Source organism: Cyprinus carpio, chromosome A7 (assembly GCF_018340385.1).
Source record: "Cyprinus carpio isolate SPL01 chromosome A7, ASM1834038v1, whole genome shotgun sequence".
NCBI lineage: Eukaryota > Metazoa > Chordata > Actinopteri > Cypriniformes > Cyprinidae > Cyprinus > Cyprinus carpio.
Window position 1 is genome coordinate 18,861,586 of NC_056578.1, and position 9,074 is coordinate 18,870,659.

Below are 9,074 nucleotides of genomic sequence, written 5' to 3' on the forward strand. Positions count from 1 at the left end.
TGCTTTTTTTCCTTTTTTTTTTCTAATTTGTTAAAAATATTGGTGGCGTAGCAATGGATTCTGGATGAATTTCACATTTGGATTTTTTTTGTGAGGGTGGGCATGTTGTTTTTTTAAATCAATTTTCTATGTTTTATTTATTTTTTGTTTTCAATTTAAGTTGTATTTCTAATATATGTTCAATTTGTCTTTTCAATGTAGTTTTCATTTTCACTTAATCATTTTTTCCCAGAGTTTCTTAGTTTTGATTTTTGTTTTTACTTTAGTTTTACTAGTTTATGGCTGCCAATGGGATAGTTAGGAAAGAAGATATTTTAAAGAATAATGGTAACCAGAGAGTTGATGGTAGTCATTGACTAGCCCAGGTTATGGAAGTCAATAGCCACCATCAGCTGTTTGGTTACCAACATTCCGCAAAATATCTTATTTTGTGCTTTACAGAAGAAAGAAACTACTCATACAGGTTTTGAACAACTTGAGTTTGAGTAACTGAAGTTCTCTCATAAGTCTAAAAACAAAATAACATAACTCGATCCACCGGTGGAAACTACAGTCTTCTCTCTGGTGATGTAGGCTGGACTTCTCCAATCATTTAGTTTGCTTCAACACCAACCCTTTATTACATTCAGTTGTAAGCTCCAAGCAGCCAATCCGTAAGACTACTTCCGACTTTAATTTGTGGCTATTTTAATTTTATTCTAGTTTATTTTGGAGTCATACATTTTTTTATTTCAGTTTCAGTTCATTTTTAATTTTATTGTAAACAAAAATATTTTAGACATAGTTTTCGTTTAGGATGATAACTGTCTGGGAGCACTCACGGTTGCATCCATCTTTTACCTGCTAAGTCGCCACCTTACCTTTGCACCACATTACTGGCTCTGTTACATCAGCTCATAGAATTCAGGATCACTTCACACATGGGTTCGGCCCATCTCTCACCTTTTCCTGACTCATTTCTGCTGCATTCATGGCTATGTTGCTGAAGTCCAGCTGCCTCCTGTGAAGTTTCCATTAACAGCTAGAATAAGACAATCATCAGCCATAATACGGTGTTACTCCAGAACAATCTTCACCGTCTCAGGAGAATTTTAGCATACAAGAGAGAAAAAATATAATCTCAAACTACATGTACATAAAAAGTTTAACAATCAGTGAGTATACATTGGCATGGTATGGTATGTGAAGGTGTTGGGGTGTGATCATGGACAGGCATAGAGCCCACATGTAAGTTGGCAATGCAGCATGTGACAGAGAGAAAGAGAGAGAGAGATACGCAAAGAGATTGCGTCTCTATGCGGCGGCCTCTCTCCCTTTGTTGAGCTAGTAGGGGTGACTCACACACCTGCAGGACTCGGGTGGGATTCAGCTGCCATGGTAATACACAGCGCCTTGTGTACTGTACTCTGGCCGCTTCACATCTGATTCACATGCATATACCTCACTAGCAGCGTGATTCAGGATCAAAATATGTGTGTGTTTGTACTTTTTAAAAATAATATGATATTTAGTTTTATAATATTTATGCTTTTTTTGGAAATACAAGGTAAGTGCAATATAATATAATATGAATTATGTAATTAATATGAATTAAAAAGTTTCTATTACTTAGAAAATATAATTAGATCATTTATGTGCTTTTTAATAAGTATTATATTTTATAATATTTATGCTTTTTGGAAATACTTGATAAAATGTATAAAAAAATAAATATAATTAATTTGAATATGAATTATTTTATTTATAAATCATTATAATACAAATTAAATAAGTAATATAAATACTTTATATTGATTAAATATTTTATATTATAATGTTTAATGTAAACAAAAAGGCATAAATAATAGAATATTTTAATTACAGATTTGGAAATACTAGATAAATGCAATAAATAGAAATTGCCAAATATGTTACAGATAGCCCTCAATATCATGTTTTAAACTTGTGCTGGTTCATTAATTGTTATTTTCCCAGAAATTATGCAAAATGGTCTCAGGAACAGTGGCCTTACAGTAAAGCATCATGAGATCAGGGTTTGAAATGCATAGACTGAAGCCAGTGCTGCCTCCAACTGGTCAAGATTTATAGACCCAATACACATTCTCAAACAAAACAAGAAGCAGATCTCCTGTTCTCCAGTGAGTTTCTCATAATCCCTTAATTAAATCCCTTAATTCGCTTTAAATACTTTGTTACTCAAACATGTCAAAAGTTTTTTTTGTGTTGTTTTGTATTTGATAAATTGCATCTCCTTCTCACCCCCCACCCCCCCAAAAAAACCTCTACCTCTCCTTCACGATCTTATTCCGTCAGCTCTAAATATACACCTCCCTGTCGTTACCGTGGAAACCAAACGACACATGTAACATAGAACTTAATGGTGTTTAAGCGTGTTTGCTGTTCTAATAATGGTGCGATCAGCCAGAGCCTCTGCTCTCCCTCGGACACCTTTTCCACCCTCTCTGCTCCTGCTGACGTCACAGCCGCTCTCACAAGCTGCCTGCATACTAATATGTGTCAACTGTGAAGCCTTGATCCTGCTGTGAGATGAGAGTTGCAAAGATGTTATGTGATGATATGGAGAGTGAGATTTTAAAAAAGTGGCACAGTTTTCTGATTACTCACATGCAAATTAATTCCTCGCTGTTATGAAATCAAACAAAGCTTACAGTGACAAATGTTGCAAATATGAAGCTGCATTTGCCAAAACACAATAAATGTCAGTCACTAGTAAAATTGCAAATGCTTTTAGGTGTGAACTGTAAAAATGGTGTCTCATAGTAAGTGAACTAAGTTAATATAGACATCAATGCTTGTGAACTATGAGGGAGCTCTGGCTGAAAGAAAGAGAGAAAGAGAGAGGTTTTCTTGGCTGTGGTGTAAGTATATTTCAGGCTGATACTCAGGGAATGCATGAGTAGATGTTGACTTCTGCCACTCAAGCAGCAGCATCACCACCAGAACATTCCGTACTGAAAACAAGGAGGACTACACAAATACTGTGCATGATGGGAATGAAGACTCAATTAAGGCAGGGATACCTCACACAGCCACTTATTTAATTCTTTTCTGTTTACTATATTAAAAATTCTCAAATGCCAACAGAATTATGGCATGACACACCTGTTAATTAACTTTAATTAGCCTTTTTTGTCCTTTATCTGAAAGACATTTGGAAAGGTTTTGGTAGCAGGGGAGAGAGGCTATTTCTGGAGGTGGAGTCACCTTGGTAGAAGAAGATTTCTATTTAATGTGAGAATGAAAATCCAACAATATTATAGTGAAAGAAAAGACCACAAAATCAATGTGTTTTACAAAAAGGCAATTTTATTCAGATGCCATTTTCTCCCGTTATTTCAAGGCTGTTAAAAGCATGCTATAATTTATTATTATTATTAATATTATTTCTATTAAATGTAGTATACATTTATTTATTTTATACATAATATGTAATTGTGTATAATCTAATATAATTTAAGCATTATATGTGTGTGTGTGTGTGTGTGTGTGTGTGTGAAATTAAATTATATACATATATATGCACTGTTTTTATTTGATATATTTTATTATAATAAAATATAAATGAGTATATTTACAGTCTGGTATATATACAGGTTATACACTATATATAAAAATATAATTGTACATTAATTGTAATAAAAAAGTAATATCCCCATAAAAAAAAAAAAAAAAAAAATCTTCCTAAGCATACTGATAACACCTTGTTTATCAAGGGTATTACACATACTGTCATCTCTCTTCTGCTTTCTTTTCCCATCACTCACTTGCCCAGCTGCTTTTGACTACAAACAGCTTCTATTCACAAATCCCCCTCCCACCCCAAACCAATTTGACTGTGTGCAGTTACGGCTGGATGGGCCGCACGCTGAAGAGGATGTGAAGGATCGGGAGGTGCATGTGTGTGTGCATACAGATACACCCTCTGTGCAGAGAATCATCCTGCTGTATGAATCTGTCTAAATAAGTGAGTGTGGCCATGTTAGAGGTAACTAATGGCTTTTAATGCACTCTGGTTGCCCCCCAATAAACACACAGGGGCTTATTAGTGCCACCTCACTAATTTCCCAGCAGTCTCCTCTGTGGGAATATGTCAGAAATATGTTCATGTGCCCATCCTAGTGCTTGTTTCCATCTACTCAGGTCTGTACGCTAATGGGTAACAGCTAATTTCAAGGCTTGTCAATGAGTATGAGTTCCTCATAGGGTGTTCTGTCCTAAAACGACAAAATGCTGTAACTATAGCAACACTGAAATTGAGCTTGATCGGATTTTGATAGATTTGATATAAATTTGTTTTACTGTGAATCTGAGCGATGGGGAGCCAAGCTTGTCTGTCACAAGACAGATCATAGTCTAAGAGACTCAGTTTCATCCATAAATCAGTTTTGAAAATGTATAGTCACTGCGTTTTGCCTTTGTGTCTTATTTCTGCAGACGTCTTCAGACAAACCAGAACAAGGAACTATAGCAATTGTAAAATTACAAGTCTTTCTAACCTCATGTCGTTCCAAATCTGTATGACTTTCTTTCTCTTGTAGATCAGAAAAGAAGGTATTTTTGAAGAACAAACCAACATGGACCCCACTGACTTTTCTTAAAATATCTTGTTTTATATCCCACAGAAGAAAGAAAGTCATAGGTTTGGAACAACATGAATATGGGTACACTTGCAGAAAAAAGGGACAAAACTGTCACTGGGGCGGTGCCCTTTCAAAAGGTACTAATATGTACTTTTATATTTTAGGCCTCTGTCCAAGTAACAGCTTTATACCTTTTTTCTGAGATTGTAAATGATTTTGGGGTAAAATATCTCTTGATTGAGCTCTTAAAATATATAGGAACCGTCATAACGGCTATATATGTTATATTGGGCTAAATTTAGTTACAGCCATAAATATAGAGACTATTTATTGTTTGCATGTAGCCTATTTTGTTTCAGGATTTGATCTTTTTGTTCAATTCATAGTGTTTTTGCAGCTCTTCATGCATAATTTGAAGTTATTTACAGCTCGAGCTGTTGGTGGGTGTGCCGTATCTGTTTCCTCAGCAAAGCTGCTCTGTTTGCAACAGCTCACTAACAAGGTGCTGTGACGTCTTTACTCTCAGCCAATGAACTTTCATGCTGCTGGATCACACATTCACAGCACCGGCTCCCACTTCCTCCAATCACACACGTGTCGGAGAGGAGACAGACAGGTGAGGCAGCGAAGCGGGTCTGGCGTCAGGTGCTATGTAAGCACCCACCGCCCCAAACAGCCCAGCGCACAGTCTCATACCCACCTCTCTTCCCCCTCTGGCCAACCCTTCCCATCATCCGCCCCTTTCTCCAGCACAGCCTGTGCTATAAAAAGATTTCTGAATGAAGACGAAGCTTTGAGGTTGAAGCTATTTGAATGATTTTTGTGAATGACGCAGGGGCTCATAGCCTCATGGGAGGAAGAACTAACCCAGGAGAAGACAGCTATGTTGAGAGCTCAGCTGGGTGCTCTGCCTCCTTTCACTGTCTTTCAATTAAAACTTTCATAACAAAGAGGAAAATATATGAACAGAAGAAAATCAAGCTAAATAAATGTTTTTTAAAAAAAGGGCTTTTAAAGGGGGGGGGGGGGGGGGGGGGTAGGTGCACTCACTCTGCATGTTTCTGATCTTTTATAGAACAAACTGTCTGTACGGGTTTATGAGACAACTTCCTCTCAGACGCATCTATATAAAATAACAGAATGTCCTGTGCTCTTTATAAATATTACAAATATTTATAAATATTCTTAGCAGCAATAAGAACTAAATTGGAATTATTCTGCATCGTATCACATTACAACCTATGAATTTTAAGTAGGGATGCATAATAAATCAGTTGATATTGAATATTTATATTGGATGCTCATTTTTGTTTTTACAGTTCATTTATAAAAACACTAATAATTTGATAACACTGCTAAATGTAATCTTTAGCAAATCTCAAAATTAATATCCATCTTTTATTCTGTGTATTGTATGTTGAGATGCCTAAATTCAATTAGCATGTAAAGAAATGTTAGTTTTTCTGTGTTTTATTTCCATTTGTACTTTTTCCATTTTGGTTATCGACCATACCATTAAAAAAAATAATAATAATAATAGCAGCCAGAATTTTAGTATCGGTACAACCTTTTTTTTTAAGTTATAGATGTCATGTTGAGTACAAACTGTGCATACATTATTTTAGGCAATACACATTTACAAAAAGAAAATACTTGCATCTGACTCTGAGATTCATCACTTCCTGGAAACTGAAAACTAAAAGTCCTGATTTTATTTTTAATAGGCTTTGCGATAGTGGTTATGCCACTTTTGCAATGGCTAGTCAAGAAGCATCAATATCTCCTCTGTGAAAATGTTAAGTAATTATATATTATTGAAATGTTATCATAGATAGAGTTGATTAAAATTAGAAGTTGAAGTCTACAAATTGAATTGAATGATGTTTTCCATCACCTAACCAAACAATCACTCTATCCTTCTTCTTAGAGTGATTTTCCCAAACCAGACTAAGTCTCACATTGCCATCAGCACATTGCAGTGTCTCTGCTGGATGTCTGATTTCAAAGCTCAGGGAGGCAGGGCTATCTGACAACAAAGATACCACCCAACTGATCTATGACAGTAGTATGAATTATATTGTTTAAAATGTTCTATTATTATTGTGAATTTGGGGAATGCTGGTGTTTTTGGGCTACTAATGGCATCTTAAGCTTTGTGTCTTTTGATGGCTGCTACACCTCCTCTGCAGAACAGCACGACACACACACAGAGAGAGAGAGAGAGAGAGAGAGAGAGAGAGAGAGAGAGAGAGAGAGAGAGAGAGAGAGAGAGAGAGAGAGAGAGAGAGAGAGAGAATACAGCCTGGACCCACCTCTGGAGGACGGGACCTCGGGGAGTCCCAGAGCGACGTCAGAGAGGAAGACCTGTGCTGTGTTGAGTTCTCAGTTTGTGTGTGTGTGTGTGTGTGTGTGTGTGTGCTGCTTTTGTCTCAAAATCCATAGAGCACAGCGCACAGAGATTTTCACATCCATCTGCACTTCCCAGGTGGAGTCTCAGCAGGTGTAATACAGGGGAAAGAATGTGTGCACATGTTTATCTTGCCATAAAATGGTAAATATGACAAACAGCACCCCGCGAGGCGCCCTGTCACATCACACTTCCAGGGCGATACAGTTCTGGATCTCGCGCTTTTAGTGAAATTCTGTATAAACTGCCATGCAAAAACATGAATAAAGTGAATAACTCGTGGAAAAGGAATAAACCCAGATAGCACACATCTGCAAGATGTCTGTTAAAGATCTCTTCATCTGGAAAGCATCTGCTGTGTACAAACATATGATAGACATCTTTAAGATGTCAGTTTACATACATTCTAAATCATAAACATCTTAAAGAAATTTTCTAAACGTCTATTTGACATCAGATAGGAAACGTACTATAGACGTGTTGCAGATGAGCAAACACTCTAAAAATATGTCTTGTCAAATAGACACCTCCGTGATGTACGTGTGCATTAGGGAAGAGTGTCATGTTGTGAGCCTGTGTGTGTATTAGTAGGGGAAGCACTCTGAAAAGCAGTTGGTAAGACTTTAATCAACCCAGGCATTGGCGTGTTTGGAGGGCCGTGGTATGCTACCGGTATAACAAAATCATTTTGCAGGATCGTTTTGCTTACGGTGGCAGTCTTGCCTTTCTTGCCGCTCCACTCCCATTATCACCTCCGAGGAAAATTGTCCACTGTCCTCCAGAGCCTGGAATATTCCCAGCGCCTCCCCTGCCCCTCTCCCCCCAACTACATCCACTCAGGAGATTGACAGTCACAGGGGTTGGAGGTGAATTGGAAAAACATCGGGTGCAGCCATAACAAGTGCCCTCAGGTAATGACAGGTTTGGCTGGGGTGTAAATTACACCTCCTATTGCTGTGCTCACTCAACCGAGGAAGAGAACAGGCCGCCGGAATGAAGCTGTTCCATTGCTCACTGTATTTCACATCACCGGCGCGGGGGACAACAGCCGTGGCTGTTTTATCAGCTGGCTTGTATGGTTTACTAACAGAGCTGAGGCAGGGGCCTGTCGACTGTCTGTAATGGTTATCACTGCTGCCTCTCAGGGTTTGCCTGGTTAAGCACTAATGCAATTGGGGAGAAGGAGGGGGGCTAGTAACAGCTCTATTTGAAATGCAGACAGGGCAGCGGCAGATGAACCTCACCATGAGGCTATATGAGTTCACTGTAGATGAGACTATAGAGGCTATGGATGAGATTTTGGGATAGGCCTACAACATACAACACCAAGATGTTGATTATCAATATCTACTAGGCTATTTATCAATTTGATATATGCTGTATATGTGTGTGTGTGTGTATATATATATATATATATATATATATATATATATATATAAATCTGTCTGTCTGTTGTCTGGCTGTTTTCTGTGAATCTGCGAGAATTCCGCTTCATTAGCTGCAGAAAGGTAATAACGACAAGAATAATATAATGCAATAAATGGTAAAATTGTTTTTGCTACAACACAGTGTGTGTATAATGAAGACAATACATTCAAATAATATGGTAAGAAACACCAGTTTGCAATATTAAGCAGCAAAACAAGCTGTTTTTTACAGCTAAAAATAGCTGGAAGCGAAAGACACTGGAAGCCAGACAAATTAAATTTACGAATGGCCGTTTCCCGCTATTATGGGAAAAATAAGGTGAATTATAATGACCTCCATTATAAAAAAGCTACATTTTAGGTGAAACTTGGGCTACATCCAAAAACTGAAAAATGCTGCCTTCAGAGGATGCATTCCAATGTTACCTGAGATACCTTCATCTGATTGATTTTTTAAGGTAGAATAGATGTATTCTTCACTGCTTTTGATATCCCACAGTCTTCTGTGTTCCATTCTATGACAGCTAAACTAAAAAAAATAAAGATGTATTTAAAAATAGCGAATTTTATATATAAATATTTTCAGTTTGTTGTAGATCATTAAACCTTTACACTGCCTCAGAAGCCTGTCCGTAATCA